Source organism: Mustela nigripes, chromosome 1 (assembly GCF_022355385.1).
Source record: "Mustela nigripes isolate SB6536 chromosome 1, MUSNIG.SB6536, whole genome shotgun sequence".
NCBI classification, from domain to species: domain Eukaryota; kingdom Metazoa; phylum Chordata; class Mammalia; order Carnivora; family Mustelidae; genus Mustela; species Mustela nigripes.
In genome coordinates this window covers 163415343-163436210 of record NC_081557.1, presented here as the reverse complement: position 1 = coordinate 163436210, position 20868 = coordinate 163415343, and the positions used below count along the sequence as shown (strand labels likewise).

Here is a 20868-nt window from a genome sequence, read left to right as displayed (position 1 = left end):
CCTGTGGTCATTTCCCAGAGATCCTCCTTCAGGATAGGAGTTATTGACTCCCCCAACTGCTAGGAGTATTTGTGGATGACTCAGAGATGAATCCCTCCTTGGCAGTTGCCCTCGGTCAAAGGGACCTGCTTTCCCAAGGTTATGCTCCCTGCTGGGGTAGCCCACACCAGTAAAGGAGTCAAGAGGAGGGTACACAGCCTGGTCCCTTGCCTCAACACAGGTCATTTCTGAATGGCCATCCTAGGTTCCAAGATCCCCACAGGATTGGCTGAGGCCTCCGTGACAACTGGATTGATGTTCAATTTCTGCCGCTGCTCAGTTCTGCTTCGCTTACTCCATTGCAAGTGTTGCTGCTGAGGACAACCCTCCGTTAACCCTCACAAGAAGATCTCCATACCAGAGTCTGCCCGCAGGGCACCCAACTGAGACACCCTCAATAGGGAAAAAAATAAGGAGGTAGAAGCATTGATCCCTCTTTACTTCCAGAACCACGTCATGCTTTAGCCAATAGAGTAGAGTTATTGCAAATGGTGACTCTGATGCTGATCCGGTGACCATTTCTTACTTACATCAACCTGAAGGGGAACTTCAGGGAGATGCCGTAAGAAACAGTGTTTGTCATGATTCATTCAAAATTCCCCCCCAAAATCCAAAATAGAATGTCTTCTAATTATAAAATGAATGCTTATTCATTTTAGAAAATTTACACAATAAAGAAAAATAGAAACGAGATTGTAAAATTCACTTGCAATTCTGCCACCAAGATAGAATTGTAATTAAACTAGTAAACAAACTTTCAGATATTTCTCTGCATATACACAGACTCATCACACACATACATACTCATCTTTTCACAAACAAACAAAATTCTACTTCTCAGACTGTCATTGCCTGTTTTTTACCCATTTAACCATATAAAAATACATCATTTTTACTGACTGCTTAATATTCCATTATAAGAACTAAATAGATTTAATCCAACCCTCTATTGATACATTTAGGTCTCCCTAATTTTTCAGTATTCAGAATTATGCAGAAATAAATATCTGATTCTCACTGATCAGATTAAATCCTTTGGATTATTTACTGGAAGAAAAATGACTTCCAAAAGAATGTACATTCTTTGAAATTTTGCTGCCTAATTATCTATGAAAATAGACTGATAATCTATGAAAATGACTCTTTCCACCCACACCTTTTCATTCTTTTACTTCTTTTCTAATTTCATATGTAAAATGCAACCTCATTAGCATTTCAATTGACATTTCTATTAAGTACCAAGACATGCTTATCACATGAGCAATTGCCACAATTGTAAGAAATAAGACATTCTCTTGACAGCAAAAATCAAGATTCAAAAAGATGAGATCATGCTGGAAAAATAGGCTGAACAAATAAGTGAATTTTAATAGGGGTCAGAATAAGTTTTCAAGATAATACTTTTCAAATAACCATGGGAAGAACAAGATAGAGGAACGTTTTTGTTGTTGGTGGTGGTGGTGGTGGTATTGTTAACAAAGTCAGCACAGAAAAGGTCAAGGTATTTTATGGAGTGAAAGTTCCAACTGAGCCACGGTGAGATGTAGCTACCAGAAACCTCAAGGGAAACTTAGTTTTCGGAGTCCAGGGCAAAGATGCTCCCTCAGTATGCTGAAAGGACTACCCTAGATCTGAAGTATCTTGTTCAGTCCAACATTTCAAAAGCCCATTAACAAACTCTAACACTTCCAGAAACCAGGAGAATAAAGTGTCCATAAAACAGAGCATATAAGGAATAGTTGAAGGGATCAGTAATACTTAACCAAATAAATAAAACTTGAGACAGTTTGGAACATAAGGATGGACTGGAGAGCACAGGGACGTAACTCAGTTATCTTTAAATGTTCGAAGGACTGTCATTCGGAAGAGGGATAAGATACGTTCTTTGTCTTCCCACAGAGCACAACTAGAAGCTATGCATAGAGTTACACATAGGCAGATTTCATTTCCACATCGAGTAAGAAATGTCTAATGACTGGAGCTGATCCAATGTGGAATAAAATTAACAGGTCAGTTTTCTTTCCATTAAAGCATCACTGTGCATGTTCATTCTAAGCCCTCCTCCTTCTCAGCACTGCACCCGACCCTCTCATATGGAGGGGATAGGAAGTCCCGGAAAAGCAGAGTGGGCTCCTTTCTTTGTGTCCTCTGCCCCTGGCACTTTCCCTAGAGCTAGCCATTTCGTTCAGGCTTGGGGAAGTACAATCCAATGTCCGTTTGGTACTCTGCCTTCCTACTTTCCAAAAAAAAAATCTTGTTTGAATTACAGACTATTTCCCACATTAAGCTAATGTCAAACCACCTAAACCAAAACGTTTAGAAAACACAGGGGAAAAAATGGAAATAATTTTGTATGGTTCTTTATTGTCTTTTCCAAAACCAAACCTTTTATGAAATTTGCACTAATCAGACATACCTGATTTCTCCCCAACACACTAAGCAAAGCCATTCTCTGCAACTTAGGCTTACATTCACGTTTCTCCCAGGAACCTGCTTTCTATCCCCAGGCTAGTTGTCATGCATAGAGATGCAGATTCTAACAATTTTCTTTTTTTTTTTTTCTTTTTAAAAAGATTTATTTATTTGTTTGTTTGTTTTTATTAACATATAATGTATTATTTGCCCCAGGGGTACAGGTCTGGGAATCGTCAGGCTTACACACTTCACAGCACTCACCATAGCACATAACCTCCCCAATGTCCATAACCCAACCACCCTCTCCCTCCCTCCTCCCCCTGGCAACCCTCAGTTTGTTTTGTGAGATTAAGAGCCTCTTATAGTTTGTCTCCCTCCTGATCCCATCTTGTTTCATTTTTTCCTTCCCTACCCCCCAAAGCCCCCACTTTGCCTCTCAGCTTCCTCATATCAGGGAGATCATATGATAATTGTCTTTCTCTGATTGCCTTATTTCAATCAGCATAATACCCTCTAGTTCCATCCACATCATTGCAAATGGCAAGATTTCATTTCTTTTGACGGCTGCATAGTATTCCACTGCATATATATACCACATTTTCTTTATCTATTAACCTGTTGATGGACATCTAGGTTCTTTCCATAGTTCGGCTATTGTGGACATTGCTGCTATAAACATTCAGATGCACGTGCCCCTTCGGATCACTACATTTGTATCTTTAGGGTAAGCACTCAGTAGTGCAGTTGGTGGATCATAGGGTAGCTCTATTTTCAACTTTTATTTAAGATTTTCTTCATTTATTTGACAGAGATAACCAGTAGGCAGAGAGGCAGGCGGGGAGGGGGGGAGCAGGAAGCAGGCTTCCTGCTGAGCAGAGAGTCCAATGCAGAGCTAGATTCCAGAACCCTGAGATCATGACAGGAGCTAAAGGCAGAGGCTTAACACACTGAGCCACCCAGATGCCCCTATTTTCAACTTTTTGAAAAAAACTCCATGCTGTTTTCCAGAGTGGTTTGACCAGCTTGCATTCCCACCAATAGTGTAGGAGGGTTCCCCTTTCTCCACATACTCGCCAGCATCTGTCGTTTCCTGACTTGTTAATTTTAGCCATTCTGACTGGTGTGAGGTGGTATCTCATTGTGGTTTTGATTTATATTTCCCTGATGCCGAGTGATGTGGAGCACTTTTTCATGTGTGTGTTGGCCATCTGGATGTTTTCTTTGCTGAAGTGTCTGTTCTTGTCCTCTGCTCATTTCTTCATTGGATTATTTGTTCCTTGGATGTTGAGTTTGATAAGTTCTTTATAGATTTTGCATATTAGCCCTTTATCTGATATGTCATTTGCAAATATCTTCTCCTATTCTGTCAGTTGTCTTTTGGTTTTGTTGACTGTTTCCTTTTGAAACTTTTGATCTTGAAGTCCCAATAGTTCATTTTGCCCTTGCTTCCCTTGCCTTGGGCAATATTTCTAGAAGGAAGTTGCTGCAGCTGAGGTCAAAGAGGTTGCTGCTTGTGTTCTCCTCAAGGGTTTTGATGGATTCCTGTCTCACATTGAGGCCTTTCATCCATTTTGAGTCTATTTTTGTGTGTGGTGTAAGGGAATGGTCCAGCTTCATCCTTCTACATATGGCTGTCCATTGGAAGAACAAATATTGTGAAAATGTCTATGCTACCTAAAGCAATCTACATGTTTAATGCAATCCCTATCAAAAATACCATTAATTTTTTTTTTCAAAGAAATGGAACAAATAGTCCGAAAATTTATATGGAACTGAAAAGACCTTGAATGGCCAGCGGAATGTTGAAAAAGAAAGCTAAAGTTGGTAGCATCACAATTCCAGACTTCAAGCTCCATTACAAAGCTGTCATCATCAAGACAGTATTGTACTGGCACAAAAAACAGATTCTAACACTTTTTGCTATGTAAGAAAGAGAAGTATCTTGGTTGGTCCTAAGGATTGTTGTTCCTTCTAAAGTACATAGAAAGCCAATCATGTTTGCTGGGCAAAATTCTATCTTAGAAAGATCGGACATTGAGTGAAAGAAAATGACAAAAATATTCATCCATCACTGGATCTCTATAGGGTGCCTGGGTGGCTCAGTCAGTTAAGCGTCTGCCTTCAGCTCAGGTCACAACCTTGGAGTCCCAGAATCGAGTCCCACATTGGGCTCCCTGCTCAGTGGGGAGCCTGCTTCTCCCTCTGCCCCTCCTCTCTCTCTTACTCTCTCTCTCTCTCTCTCTCAAATAAATAAATAAAATCTTGGGGGGAAAAGATGTTATAAATAAAACTTTCTACCATTTTTGAGAAACTACTTGGTAGAAACTACCAAGTAGTTTCTCAAAAACAAACTCCAAAATAACTCAGGGGTCTTCAAAGAGTGTTGTGGGTCCTCCACACACAAAGCAGGGCTCCTTAGTTCCTTCAGAGCCTCAGCCCACACCTGTCAAGGCCAAGCCAGCAGATGCCATGGACAGGTGCACGGGGAGGGTGCGCTGGGGCAAGTGAATTAGAGCACCATCCTGCCATCCGTTTGCTCTACATAAGGGGCCAAATCAGCAAATGTGTTTAGTTGTGTATACATACGGAAGTACAGAGTACAAGAGATTCCCATGTGAAGTGAAATCTACAGAATAATTCAGAACCTCCCTCGTTATATCCAAATGAAGAAATATAAAGGAGGAAAGAGACACAAACAGAGAGAAGGGCAGCCTGAATTTACAAACGGGTGAGATTCCAAAATTCTTTCAGAAATCAGAACATTTAGCCATGAAAACCACCTTACCTAATACTCATCAATTTCTAGGCAAATCCACAGAAGGATTTTTCACCCCATTTGCACCTGGATGTGGTACTAGTATATCAGAAAACTGAAAATAGAAGCTACACGTTTTAAACAACATATGCCAGTGAACACCTCATTTAACCTTTACAACAGCACTATGAGGTAGGCACCTTTTGTCAGCATCATCTCATCTTGCACAGGTGGGAAACTGAAGCTCAAGCTCCTGATGTTGGCTGAAGGTCTGAAGACAGACTTCTGACTGCGGATAGACCACATGTGAGCCACAATACAGGACTACCTTCAGCCAACACACTAGGGACCTCCAAGCGGTCCAGAGTTCCAGCTGGAGGTTCCAAGAACCTACCACCTCTGCAGCCCGAAAGCAGAATATCGGTTCCCCCATGCCCAGCTAGCTCCCTCCTGAGCCATGACAAGGGCATTCCCTCATCCTGAGCCAAGGAATCATGAGGAAACGTGGAGGGTCAGAGGGGAAAGTACAAAGAGTAGAGAAGTCATCCTGGGCTGCTGGGAGGGACTCCACAGAGGAAGAGGCTTTTAAGAAATTGGGTGTTACAGCAGCTAAGGAGACATCCCGGTGTGGTGCTGCCAATTTGAATAGATTTTTGTTCAGATAAACTTTTGAATGTTTAATATGCCTCACTTTCTCTTTTAATACCTGGTTCCATTAAACATGGGCATGAAAACTTGGAGAAATTAATGTTTTTGAGTCTCACTTTTTTCCTCCATAAAGAGGAGCTATTGTGCCTCACTTGCAATGTCGTCATGATAATTACATCACCGAATGTGTGTAGTATCTGTTCATTTAACAGGAGTTTCGTACACCCAATGCCTAGGGTCATAGGGGCCACTCAGCAGATGTTTGTTGAATACCCGAGTGCATAAGAACCATCCATATTCAAGCATTGAGGATTATTGTTCAGAAAACATATCCTTTGTTTTGGAAAATATAGATCTTGATCTGAGGAAAAATATATATATTTTTTAAAGCAGCACATTGTTTTAACTGAATTTGGAAAAAAAGAGACATCTCAACCTTTTGTTGTCTGTAAATTCCTATCCATGTTTTATTCAGGCAGTGTGTCTGTACGAAGGCTATCCCTGTGGTAAAGCATTAACAAATTAAGCCAAATGTCATTAAGTTTGTCTCATTCCTCATTCATGTGGAACTTCAGTAGATCACATAAACAGGCATGCTAATTCTCTCTGCTCTATATTTTTTCGTTTTTCAATTGCTCTCTACTTTGCCCTGCTTATTTAATTAAGGATTGGCTACCTACCAGGCTTCTACAGAGTCTTTTTTTGCTGTTTTCTGGAGCTTAAGGAGGGAGGGGTCTCACTTGGATCAGGCAGACGCCTCTGACTTTGCTCATTCATATTCATGAACCCCCTAGTTGTGTTTTCTCTGTGTGAATTGCTCTTTAGCAGATCATTCTCTCTCTGGAACCCTTTGCCTCCACACAAAGCTTCTTCTACAACCAACAGAAACATTAGCAGCAGGTGAAATTTCCATTACTGGGGGTTAGACAGGAATGCTAATTGGTTTCAAATATTAACCATTATTTCCTCTAAACTTTTCCTCTAAGTATTTCACCTGGAGCTGTTTGGACTCAGTAATTTCCTAAAGACCTGAATGCCCCCATCTGCACAGGAGCCTTACAGCAAGAACTGAAGAAAAGACAACTGTGACATTTTTATAAGCATAAACATTACCTCCAGATTAGGGTCGATGCCAGCATGCCTGGAACAAGGACTTCCCCGCCCCCCACTCTTAATGTTCCTAATTCATCCTGCGCTTGTAATTTATGTTTCCTAAGCCTTTAGCAGTACTTTGCAAGAAGTTGATTAGAATAATGGGCTTTTAGACTAGATTTTGGAAATCCTATTCTTGTCTAAACTCCCTCCATTTAGACATAAAACACACACAGTTGCAAGAAGGAAATTCAGGGAATACACATCTAGCTATAGTGACAGAGTTGGAACCTAGCATCCGAGTCCTCCAACTCCATCCTGGCTACAGCAGGGAGGAGAATCTTGGTGAAGTCTGAGGAGAACCCAACAGATAGCACTCAGTAGGCTCCGAAGCCCCTGACTTACAAGTTTCTTTCTGAAACTACCGCAATGGTATTAGGACACCTCGGTCCAGCACCCTCCCTCCTTGTTTAGTGGATTTAAACTGCAAACTCAAGTCTGATACCAGAGTCCTCCATCTTTCCATAATGACAAGAGCTTCCCGGATGACTGTAAGGACAGAGAGTTCTTGAATAGTTCTGTTGGGATTCGGACTCTGCTCAGGTGGTTATTATCCTGGAGGAGTGGGGAGTGTGTTATTTTAATACAGCTCTGTGTGATGGCTTGGAAACCACTGGCATTGATCTCTACCGGCCTCAGTCCCCTCCTCTATAAAATGGGGCAATAATAAGGCTACTGCCACCTGGTGGATGTATGTGGAACTGCAGGTAAGTAGAGTAGAATTCTTACCTTCAGAGTTCAGTTGTAGCGAGCATTCAGTACAAGTTAGCTTTTATTCTTCGATAGGTAAAGAAGTTCTGACATTTCAATTTCTTTGTATAATTGCCCTTCTGATATTGCTGTGTTCTTATGGCTTAATATTCCAGGTACCATTTCCACTAGCCATAAACTCAGATAGAAAAATGTAACTCTTTTAAATCGACCTTCAATTTAAATTTTTCTATAAACGTACCTATTTCCATCTCAACCCTTAATGTTCCCCTGGTGGTGGCAGAAAACTTAATTCATTCACTTCTGGGTAAAACCCTGACAAATCCATTGATGTATTACTCAAATCAGAATGTTGGCAACTCTTAGTCCTTCTGAGTTTTCTTACTCTTTCTTTTCCTCTCTGTGGTCTCAGCCCTTGATCCCTAAAAAGTCTTTTCACTCAAAATGATTGTCTCTGCCACGCATTTGTAAAGATCTATTTGAGAAGCTCAAATACTCAGGCTTGAATGTTTTTCCTCCTTTAGATTTCTGAGGCTGAAAACCCTATTGTATGGACAGGAACCTGTAGGTTTCTGAGCAGGCTCCCCCACTGCCAGAGTAGAGGCAGGAGAACATCAAGACCTGAGCAAGAATAACATCTCATTGACTATGTCCAAACATTATCCCACTGTGCAAGAACAGAAACCTATTCAAAGTAAGTAAAAAAGAAGTGGGGGGAAGGAGGCTTGGTTTTGGAATATACAGGGATTTCATGAATTTCAAGATCAAGAAGCAAAAAATTCTGGACTGCTAGGGGCACCTGGGTGACTCAGTAGGTGAAGTGTCTGCATTCGTTTCAAGATGTGATCTCAGGGTCCTGGAATCAAGCCCCGCATGGGGCTGTTTGCTCAGTGGAGAGCCTGCTTCTCCCTCTCCCTCTTCCTGCCGCTCCCCCTGCTTGTGTGCTCTCTCACTCTCTCTCTCTTTCTCCCTCTGTTAAATAAATAAATAAATAAATAAATAAAATCTTAAAAGAAAAAAGAAAAGAAATCTGGACCTCTTGAAAAATGAACATGAAAAGGCAAGCTCTCCCTCCCTTGCTCCACCCAGGACTTGAGGTTTCTCCCTTCTGCTTCTTCCTGAGAAGAAGGTGTCAGCTTACAGGCCTCCCTTTCTTGACCGGCTTTCTTCGTTTATCTTGCACAGGGCCTCAAAACAACCACCCTCGCTGCAGCTCTATAGAAGGACTTCCCAGCTTGAACCTTACAACTGATTGCAAGTGTCACCGAGGTTCTTAGTACAAGTCTCCCTGGAGACAGTCTGACTGCTCGGGCTTATCTGGTACAGCCAGACCTCCCAGGTTGCAGACAGGTTTGTGGCTCAATGGCCTTTGGCCCAGTTATCCATTCCAGTCCAATAGACTGTTGTTCTAGCAGGTACTCTGAAACACCTCTAATACTGTCTGACTATGGAAGACAAGGTATTAGAGATATCATGTGCGGAAAGCAAAAATGAGAGGGAGCCGTCTTGTGCTCTCATGCAAGACCCTGGAGGAAAGGACCGTTGACTACCCCAGCAGCAGTTCCTAACGCTTCCCTGGGGCCTGGATGGCAGTCTGGAACAATCTATCTGCATTATTTCTAATTGCCAGTGTTTTCTACTTTGGAATATCTGCTAAGAGGAGGATACTATGATTGTCCAAATGTTTACCCTTTTATTATAGATCTCTTCTTAGAGATTAGAAATGAGAATTTTAAGTTATTTTTCTTTTGAGTAATACTTTTTTGTACGAAGGTATGACTGGGTGAGCTGGAAGGACAGTGAAACCTGTAACGGGTATGATCTGTCACTGAAGGATCAGCGAGGAGACATCAAAAGGGGCTAGGGGATGGAAATAATAAGATAAAACAAAACAAGATAATATAAAATAAATTTTTAAAGGTGGGGGGTGCTGGAGAGGGGCCAAGAGGCTGCAGGCTACTGTAAAATTTTATTTCATATTTTTTCCTCTCTTCCCCTATGGTCCTCTGCCTTGTTTCTCAAATTCCACATCTCATATGGATTATTAATAAAGAGATCATATGATAATTGACTTTCTCTGACTGACTTATTTTGCTTAGCATAATACCCTCTAGTTCCATCCACGTCATTGCAAATGGCAGGATCACAGACCCGTACCCCTGAAACAAATAATACATTATGTTAATAAAATTTTTAAAAAGAAAAAATTTATTTCGTATTCACTCAGCCAGAGAGAAAGGACTCTCAAAAGCTTTCCATGGTCATATTTTGGACCTTTGGAAAAGTATATTTGACAGAAGTTTCTGTTATTCAGTAAGTAAATTGAATTCGAATTTTTGTGACTTCTTACTGGACAGCATTTGTGATAAAATCCTTTCTGCTAGTCTAAACATGAAATGGAAGGCATTTGTACTTAATGAAGAACATGCCAAAAATTTCTCTACGAATTCAACCTATAGCAAACAAAATAGCAATCAGAAGGATTTAGGAAAGGCAGAAGAGAGACACGATGGAAATAATTTCTATTGAATCTTACCTTTATGCTTTTCTTAAGTTAACTGAATTAACAGAGTAAACCACAAGAGGCAAATGCATTAAATCTCAAGACAAGATTCATAAAATGATGAGTAAGCATTTTCTTATATGGGGGGCTCCTAAGAATCCTCCAGGGGGAGCTACACTTTGCACCTCAGGGGCCAATTGTATCAGGAGAGAAGGGGGAAGGAAGAAGCAGTGGGAACAGGCAGGCATTGGCTACAGTCAAGCTTATTCTCATAAGTTCATTAAGTTAGTTCCTAGTTGCGTGATTTCTTGACCAGTAATTGAAATACCTAAGAGAAATTGCCAAAATCAGAAAAGAAATTTAGCAGGCATGGAAAGACCCATGGAAAACTCAGAAACAAATCCTGCCTGGAAAAGAGAAGAAAGGCATGCTTGCCAATATCTGACGCTAAAGTTGCTCAAGTTTATGTTTTGGGCAAGATAGCTGTTTGAATATACTTCTGATGCTTTAGAAACCAGTTTTTTCCTTGTTCATCTCTGCATTTTCCATCTGTAAAAGTAATTATAGAAATATATTTGCAAGACAGCCATCGGCTTCCATCTTAGGTAATCCCTCCCTGTCTGTTACACACACTCACACTCTGCAAGCTTTCAAACCTGGCGAGGACTCTTTTCTCTGTAGAAAGTGTACTACAACACAAGCATTCACCATTTGGAGTTGGACTGATGGCTCAGGTGAGCAGAGCGATAGGGCAAAATAACAGACCCGATCTTGTGATACAAAATACGTTGACTTAGGGCTTGTACCATCTGGAACACGTAAGACCTAAGTGAGGCTTGAGCTTGTGGAGTCCTTGTAGGAACGCTAAATCTTTAATATGTGTACCTGTGCTTGTGTGGAAGAAATATTTATTTAAAAGTATCCTTTTCCCCCAAAAGAAAGCCCTCCATAACTGGCAGAAAAAATTAAGAGTGAAAAATATCTATATTACATGTAGCCATGCCGTGGGAAACAGGGGTCTGGATGGGTCATGTGATTCTTTTGCTACAGGGTGACTTATGGAAGGTCATCTACTTGGTAAATAAAGGAAGGGTTTGGTTTGGTTTTGCTTTGCTTTCCTTTGTTTTGTTTTATTAATGGGAATGTTTTCAGTAGTTATCAGTTGCCAACACCATTAGGCCTTTCTTAGCTTAAAAGGGAAATTCAACTAAAAGTTAGTCTTTCTTCCTGAATAGGAGAAACACATCAAACACACAGGACTCAATGAGGACAGAAGACTGATATCAGAGGAAATAGTGACACTGGCCATGAGTAGTATGGAGGAAATCTTTAAAAACTAATGATTCCCGAAAGGAAATCCCAGCACTCAGGTTGAAGACAAGCAGAGTTTCCAGGTTTCAGAAGACCCATGTCAGACTGTGGTGTAGGTAAGTGATTGTCAAAGTGTGGTCCCTGAACCGGAAGCATTAGCATCACATGGAAACTCGTTACAAGTACAAATGCCCCAGGACCCACCCTGACCTACTGACCCAGAAACCATGAGGGAAGGACCCAGAAAGCTTTTTTAACACACCCAGATAGTTCTGATGCATGCTAATGTTCGGAACACCAAATTCTCTGTGTGTCTTACCCACTTTCAAGGGGATGTTTGGGGCCAATTTAAATGACCTAAAACAGTTACGTTGAAGTTCAAATCTGCCTTTTTGGAAAGAAAAACTTTTCTTTGTTTTTTAAGTAGGCTCCATACACAGCATGGAGCCCAGAATGAGGCTTGAACTCACGACCCTGAGATCAAGACCTGAGCTGAGATCTAGAGTCAGACACTCAATGGACTGAGCCACTCAGGTGCCCCAGAAAGAATTTTTGTGTTATATTCGTCAACCAAATTTTTGAAACCCTTAAACTTCAAAATGAAAAATAATATCTTAGATGTAAAAAAAAGTATTATAAAATTATAGACATGTAATTGCTTGTATTCTATATGTAACCATTAGGCTTTGTTCACTTGCATATGTAACTAGTGGGCTAAGCAAGTACAACTCCAAAGGGTAAAAACTCCAGGTTTACTCATTATCACAAATGGTCCCTGCAAAATCCCTCACCTTTTTCCTTGTCCCCAGATAAAAGCCTGCATGGGTCATGTCATTTTCCCGTGGCTTCTAGACATAATCGCAGTTGAGTCGAAAGTAGCATCCTAATCTGTCCCCTTTAGCTTCGGCCTACTTCAGGAGCAGCCTGCAGTCTGGAAAGGAGTGGGGGTTGGCCAGGACTTCTCTGTTTCCATGATGCTAGAGCTTCAAGTTCCAGTTCTCTCATCACAGCTCTTAACTTCTTCACCCCTATGCAATCTTTATTCCAGTAGCCCCACCCTATCGGAGCAGGCAAGATGGTGAGGGAAAATAGAAACAGAAGACTTGCTTGAATAGTCCTACTCTGACCTAACCCTGGTGCTTTCTGGTCCTAGTCAATCAGGCTGAATTCCATGTAACTACACAACTTCCTCCTGGGTGATAAACTCTCCAGCTGTCCTTTTCCAGTCCTCCACTCTCCACTTCCTGCCTGGTCTGCTTTGGCCTTCTTGGTCCCACAGACCCTCCTCTAGGAAAGTGTCCGTCACATAGCTCCCACCCAGGGGCCTTCTGTGGCATCTGCTCTGCTAAAAGGAGCCCGCACATCCTCACCAAGTCACTTAGTGCTCGCTGCTATCCCCTGTCCTCCCCTTGCCATTGTGAGCTCTTCAACTATAGCCTCTGCCTTTGGTTCTTGGAGCAAGTCAACCACCAGTCTCTTGTGTACCACCAGGAGACACACAGCAAGCCAGGATTCTGTCCCCTCAAAGTCCTTCTCACTAGACTTGAGGTCATAAGGACGCACTCTTTCCATCCACATCCCTGAAAGAAGGGGACAGAAAATGTCCTCCAACAACTTTTTACAAAGACCCTTTCTCACTCCCTTTCTGCATTTTCCAACTCTTACATCTTTTAGGATGCAACTGGGCTAAGAGTATAGAACCCAGTTTTTCCACTTTCTTTGAAAATTCTTCATGCATAATTTTACTTTTATGCATACATTCTGCATGCATGCTGATATAACATTGTATTAGTTTCCAATGTGCAATGTAATGAATTGATATATATTGACTGCTACATATGTTCGTATAAACTGGGAAAGGATCATCAGAGCAAATCCAGTTAATATTCATCACCATACATGGTTACAATGTTTTTCTCTCATGCTGAAAATTGTTGAGATTCACTCTTCTAGCTTTTACAACTATGCAATATTATATTATCAACTATAGTCACCGTGCTATATACTATATCCCCATGACTTATATATTTTAAAATTGCAAATTTGTGTTTGTTGGCCTCCTTCAACCCATTCTGCTCACCCCTATTCTCTGCCTCAGGCAACCACCCATCTATTCTCTGTATACATGAGCTCAGGGTTTTTAGGGTTTTGTTTTGTTTTGCTTTCTTTTCTTTTATTCCACATATAAGTGAGCTCATATGCTATTCATCTTTTTCTATATAACTTATTTCACTTATCATAATGCTCCCAAGTTCCATTCATGTTGTTGCAAAGGGCAAGATTTTATTCTTTTTTATGGATGAATAATATTCTACTGTGTGTATGTGTATCACATTCTCTTTATCCATTCATTCATTGATGAACATTTAGGTGGTTTCCATGTCTTGACTATCATAAATAATGTGATAATGAGCATAGGGGAGCATATATAAATTCAAAGTTGTGGGTTTTTTCCTTTGGACAAATACCCAGAAATAGAGTTGCTGGGTCATAATATTATATATAGATATATAGATATATAGATATAGATATATGTGTGTGTGTACACACCCATATATATATACACACACATATATATATAAATATTCTCTTTTTAATTTTTTGAGGAATCTCCATACTTTTTTTCATAGTGGCTGCACCAGTTTATATTCTCACTATAGTGCACAAGGGTTCTCTTTCCTCCACATCCTCACCAACTCTTGTTATTTCTTGTCTTTGAGAATAACACTTCTAACAAGTGTGAGGTGATATCTCTCTGTGGTTTTGATTTGCATTTCCCTGATGATTCATGAATTTTTTAAAACATTTCACTTGGAGTGCCTGAGTGGCTCTGTGGGTTAAGCCTCTGTCTTCCACTCATTCATGATCTCAAGGTCCTGAGATGGAGCCCCGCGTTGGGTTCTCTGCTGAGCAAGGAGCCTGCTTCCTCCTCTCCCTCTGCCTGCCTCTCTGCCTACTCTTAATGTCAAATAAATAAATAAATAAATAATTTTACTTATTTGTTAGAGAAAGAGAGCATGAGTGTGGGGAGGGGCAGAAGGAGAAGGAGAAGCAGACTCCCCACTGATCAGGGGACCCCCCTCATTTGGGGCTCAATTCCAGGACCCCAGGATAATGACCTGAGCCAAAGGCAGACGCTTAACCAACTGAGCCACTCAGGTGCCCCTGATGAATGAATTTTTTATTTTTCTTTGGATAGAATGGTTTGGAACCTCCCAGACCAGTGTGTGCCCTTCATTCATTGTAAACTCAGGAAGAACATTAACTTCCTGAGATCCATTTGTAAAAAGGGGAAAATAATATCTACACAAGATCAAAATATTAAAAAAAAAAAGAACAGATTGTTAAGGAATGAAGTATAAAATTAGTTCATATCCCTCATATACGTAAGAAAAGGTGAATCCATAAGCATAAGTAAAAAGGCAGCAACACTAAATCCAGACATCTTGGTGAGTAGTTTTTTGGCACATATATAATGTGAGATGTTTTCTAGACAAATTATTGCTGTTTAGAGGAAAGCTAAAGGTAAAGTTGGAACAAATAAAGTAGCTCTGTGTCAGATTAACTTGATACACAAAGGCTTAGGGATGTGTGACTTATCAAACCCTTAAACAAAGTGAACTTTGAAACAACACTCAAATCACATTTCATATGCCAAGTTCAGACTTGCACATCAGCCAAGGACAGTTTCAAGCTTTCACTCAGGAAAGCTGCCTGATTCTAGTGGTTCCATTCTGCAGTGCCATATTTTTGTATGTGCAGCAATCTTATTCAGGCCAATATTTCCATATTTTTCACATGTTTCACTCAAGATTCTATATAAATTAGTAGAAAAAAATATATTTGAAAAAATATGTTTATTGGTTTGTTTATTTGTTTTTGTTTTTTGTTTGTTTGTTTTTTACAAAAACTCATTCAGACTTGCTTAGAAAATGGTACAAAATGATATTTGCACCATTTCCAAGGGTACACATATCCCACAGCACCCAAGATCAGAAAGTTAGCTCTGGTCTCAGTGAGGACTGAAACCAAGGAACTTGTCAAGACCTCATTCATCTATCCATTCATTCATTCACTGAACACTGTGACAAGCACTGAGAAATTGCAGTGAGCAAGTCAGACAAGGTCCCTGTCCTCATGAAGCTTTCATTCTACTGAGTAAGCAAATAATGTGAAGAACCAAAATTTGAGTTGTTGTGATTCAGGATATGAAAGAAATACAGAGTGAGGAGATAAAAAGTAACAGGGGAATGACCTTGCAGCATGAATGATCAGAGAAGTCATTTCTGAGTGGAAGAGATTAGAGCTGAGTTGGGAAGGATGGGAAAAGAGTGAGTGAGACTGTGCAAAGAGACTGGGAAAAGGATATTCCAGGAGAGAGAATGAAAATGCAAATGACTGGAAGGTGTGAGCTTGGCTTGTTCCAAGCACAGAAAGACCAGAGATTAAGGGGAAGGTGTGAGACAAGCGTAGGGAGGTCGGCAAGACCCATGTCTTGGAGGGATGTATGAATCAGAGTGAGAACTGTGGGTTTGGGTATAGCACAGTGGGAAGCCACAGAGATGTTTTAAGTAGGAGAGTGGCCCGGCTTTTCAACAGATAAAGATAACTTTTGCTGTAGTGTGGGAATGTACTTTAGCAGAACATAGGTGGAGGTAGAGCAGCCAATGAAGAGGCTTTAGTAACAGTCTAGTGAGAGATGATGGTAGCAGGTCAGTGGGGATTGCAAAAAGTGATCAATTTGTGCTAAAAAGAAAAAAAAATTGGAGGAAAAATCAATAGGACTTGGCACTGGATTGAATAGAAGTGGTTAGGGGAAAAGGGAGACTTGAGGACAACTCCAAGGTTTGGGCTGAGCCAGCTGCGTGATGACTCATGATTGATGTCATTTTGTGCAAAAGGAGGGAGGGGGAGGGGCAGCTGGGAGGCAGAAGAATTAAGAGCACCAATGTGGGTCAATGACAACCAGGTGAACATACAGGTAAGAAGTCTGGGTAATGGGAGAGGACTAGTCTGGAAAAAAATTTGGGAATCTTTAGAATACAGATGCTGTTGTTTTTTTTTTTTTAAATGGATAAGATCACCCAGAGGAAGAATTTAGGGAAGAAAGAAAAGATGTCTCAGAGGTGAGCGCTGAGGAAGTCCAGTATCTGTCAGAGAGAGGGGATGAGGTCAGCAAAGAAGAATGAAAAGAGAGTAGTCAACGAGCCAGGAGGAAAGTTGGCAGTGGGTTTGGTAGCGGAGACAACTGTGAAAGGTTAAGGGAGAGGAGGATGGAGATGTTGTCTTGGCTATAGTTAAATGAAGGTCATCGCAATCTTCCCCTAAGCGTTTTTTCTCTCTCTCCCTCCCCACGGTCTCCATTTCTAATTTGTGTGTGTGTGTCTGCTTAATTCTTATAAACACTTCGTGTTTGCTATGTGATCTGACATTATTTTAAGCATTCCTGTGTGTCATAAACTCATTCAGTCCTCAAGATAGCCCTACAAGGTGGTTTTGTTTTACAAATGAGAACATGAGCCTTAGAAATGTTTAATAACTCACGCGAGCTCACTCAGCCAACTGGTGACCAGGCCGGGATTAGGAACCCAGGAAACCTATCCCAGAGCCTGTGTTCTAACCACTACACTACAAAGCCACTGAGACTGATCCTTTCGATTGTCCTGATGAGACTTCATCAGAAAAGAAAAGACTTACCCAAGCCCCAGTTCAGAAGAAAAGATTTCATCCAGAGTGGAATCTTGGAGCAAAGAAGCAAGAACAATCATGCCTCCTAGAATCAAGAACTGGGAAACCAAAAGGAATAAAGGTAACTGTTGGCTTCTGGGGACCACTGCTGACCTCCCTATATTCTTGCTTCAAGTTCTTCTCCCAGCAGTCAGGTTTTGCATGCACAGTTTACACGTGGCTCTGGGGACCATGTCATGCTCAGATTTACATGCTATGCTGAACGCCACCTTCCTTCTACTCACTCAGGTTCTCAATATGAAGAGTCAATTGGCCAGCTCATCTCCCTGAACCAAGACACAGCTGTAGTAGGCCAGCCTATGCAGAGATGTTTCTGGGGCAAAATGCCTATTCCTCCTCCAATTAGACTTGACCTTTGGTACAGTGTCATACATCATGCAACATGGCTATAACACAGAGATTATATTTGCCCAGGGGTAAATTTGCCCAGAAGACTGTTCAAGAAAACAAGTGCTCTGAATAATATATAGTACTTCAATTAATTAATTTTTACTTCTTTGATAGTTATGGTGCATGATTATACAAATTTGATTAACTTTTTTGATTGACTTTTTTTCCATTGGTCTTTTTTTCTCACTAATTTTGATCAAGAAGTATCTGCTTAGATATAGGATTCCCCTTGTAACTGAAATATGTTGATTGCTATCTACTGTGGACAATTTTGTCATCTCCAAAACCTCTAAATAGTAGCCTCAAAACATGTAGCTTACTTAAAATGATGAAGTCTATTAGGGCAGCTGTGGAGACCCACACAGCAGCCTTGTAAGAGTGTGGCAGACACAAGGGCTCCCTGAAGCCCTGGGTTTTGTTCCTTTAATGGAAAAGCACTTTGAAGTGAATCAAAATGTGATTTGTCCGTGGAAGAATGATACAACCCCTAAACTGAAAAGATATGAAAAACCAAGGCTTGCAACTGACTTCTTTACGTGCAAAATCTGTGTTTTGTTTTCACTTTAGGGCAAGAAGCTAATGGGGAGACTTCGTCAGGTCCTAATGCACTACTGTAGTCACATCCCGCTTCCGGACATGGGGGACAGCATCTCCCACCAGCGAAGGATGCCAGTGCTCCTAGGAGTCAGTCAGTTGGTCCAGATATGGTCTTGGTGCAGAGCTTTCTCTACTGGACTACAGCAAGTCATTCCAGGCTGCGTCTCACCTCCTGTCTTCCTCTGGACCCTTTTGCACGTCAAACCCCTCCTGATGCCATTTCTAGAAACTGCCTATTTAATGGGTAGAGCAAAGTTCAATTGTCTATGCAGCTTGCCTGATTAAACACATAATGAAAATAATCCTAGTACTAAAGGACCTGCATGGCCCTTTCCCAAGCCCTTGCGGGTATTACTCTCAGCGGTTACGGTGGACGCCATTTTGTTCAGCAGTTGCTCTTTGCCAGACCTTATGTTAAATGGGTTATACAAATAATTTCACTGGAGGATTTGATATCTACGATGAGCTTTGGGACGTGTGAATGAATATTATCATCGCATCTATTTAATGTGGAAATTCAGGTTCACAGAGATTTTGTAAATCGTCCAAAGTCAGAGAACTAGATTAAAATGAATTATAACTAGAACCTATCTCTTTTAATTGCTTGCTATCTATGCATGCATTTAAAACTTCATTTATGACACTAACTGAGCTTGTTCAATGCTCCAAATACTAGGTGCCAAGGATACAGAGATGAACACCTTGGAGCTGGTTTGGTTTAGGAGCTATAGCCTGGTTCATTCATTTTCTTAAGAAATACTTAATGAATACTTAATAAATATCAGGCTCCCTAGAAACAGGGATGGATAAGAGTCTTTCCCTGCAGAAAACCACATAAAGAGGTTCTTAAATCTTACCGTGCTTAAAAATATCTACAGAGTGCTTTAAAGTGCAGATTACTGGGTGCAACCCCCAAAGCCAAGAAAGCACATTTCTTTCTTTCGCCAGGTGATTTCTCTACAGGTTCTTTGCAGACCACACCACAAGAAGCCGGGTTCTGGTAGGTGAGACAAAGGGATAGGCAATCTGCATAAAGCAAAAGATTCATCAAACGGAGGAAGTACTAGAGTGTGGGGTGCAAGGCTCCTGGCCCAGCTTGGAGAAGGTAAGATGAACTGAAGGCTGAGAATAAATGAGAACAACCCATTTCCCAGGGTTAGAGTGGGATGGTGCTGCAGGTAAAACCTGGTCTGTGGAGTCAAGCTCTCCTCTCATGTAAAGGCAGAAAGAGTGTCTGAATGGCTGTCCACAGCCTAATTATGTTACACATACAAGAAATGAATTTCTCTAATTTGTAGCTATCAAATATTTGGGGTCTTTGAGTTACAGCTATTGGCCTACCTTAACTAACACCTGTGTAGATATGACCATAGGCTAAATGTAGACGATCGTGGAGTGAATGTTTGTGTCCCACCCTGCCCCCAAGAATTCGTGTGCTGAAATCTTTTTTTTTTTTTTTAAGATTTTATTTATTTATTTGACAGGCAGAGATTACATACAAGTAGGCAGAGAGGCAGGCAGAGAGAGAGGAGGAAGCTGGCTCCCTGCTGAGCAGAGAGCCCCATGCGGGGCTCAATCCCAGGACCCTGGGATCATGACCTGAGCCGAAGGCAGAAGCTTTAACCCATTGAACCACCCAGCCACCCCGTGTGCTGAAGTCTTAATTCCCAAGGTGATGGTACCAGAAGGTGAGACCTTTGGGAGATGATCAGGTTATGAGTATTTATGAGATTAGAGTCCTTATAAGAAGAGACACGAGAGCTTGTTCCCTCTCTCTGTTCTCCACTATGTGGGGATTCAATGAGAAGATGGCCATCTGCACACCAGGAAGGGACCCTCACCAGACAGTGATCTTTTGGCACCTTGGTCTGGGACTAGGATGCCTCTGGAACTGTAAGAAATAAATTTTTGTTCTTTAAGCTACTCAGCCTATGGTAATTTGTTATAGCAGCCTGAACAGACTAAGACACAAACTAAATGGGTTTTGGTTGTTTTATTTGTTTTGTTTTGGTTGGGTTTTTTTTTTGTTTTTTGTTTTGTTTTGTTTTGTTTTGTAGTCTGTTTTGTTCATGGCCATAATTCCATTACCCCGAAATAGTTTCTGGTAAGCAGTAGGCATTCAATAAATATTCGTTAAATATATATACATGACTTTTTGAGAATGGCTAACCTGGGGATTAGGGTGGGAGATGATTTTACAAACCAGCATATAATAATTTTATTATAAAAAATTTTTAAAGAACAGATTAAAGATGGTAGGCATGTACGCCAGTTCTTAAGGAATAACATCACAGAAAGCAATGGCTCTGTTTTGAGAGCCTTCACTGGCTGGATGATTGGACTGACCTTCTCAGCAGCTCTTGGGCAGTGGAGGAAACACTATAATGACGATCACTTTTTGTGAAATTCCATCTAGGTGGCATATCTGGCAGAAGTGCCTGTCACTTCAGCTCTGCCTGGTGCAGACAGATTGGAGATAATCCCTTCCAATGACAGTTTCAGGTGCCTATTATGTGAAGCTTAGCAACAAAGGAAAGGTCACCAAAACAACTGGCATTTTGTTTGTTCATATTTCTATGATCACATCTACTGGGATGAA

The 20868-nt window shown here is 41.0% G+C and overlaps 1 protein-coding gene across 1 annotated transcript in view; it reads right to left on the bottom strand.

Annotated features, from left to right (window-relative positions):
* LOC132014120 (secretory immunoglobulin A-binding protein EsiB-like) overlaps positions 1–20868 on the bottom strand; it is a 123978-nt gene that overhangs the window by 37414 nt on the left and 65696 nt on the right. The window lies entirely within an intron of this gene.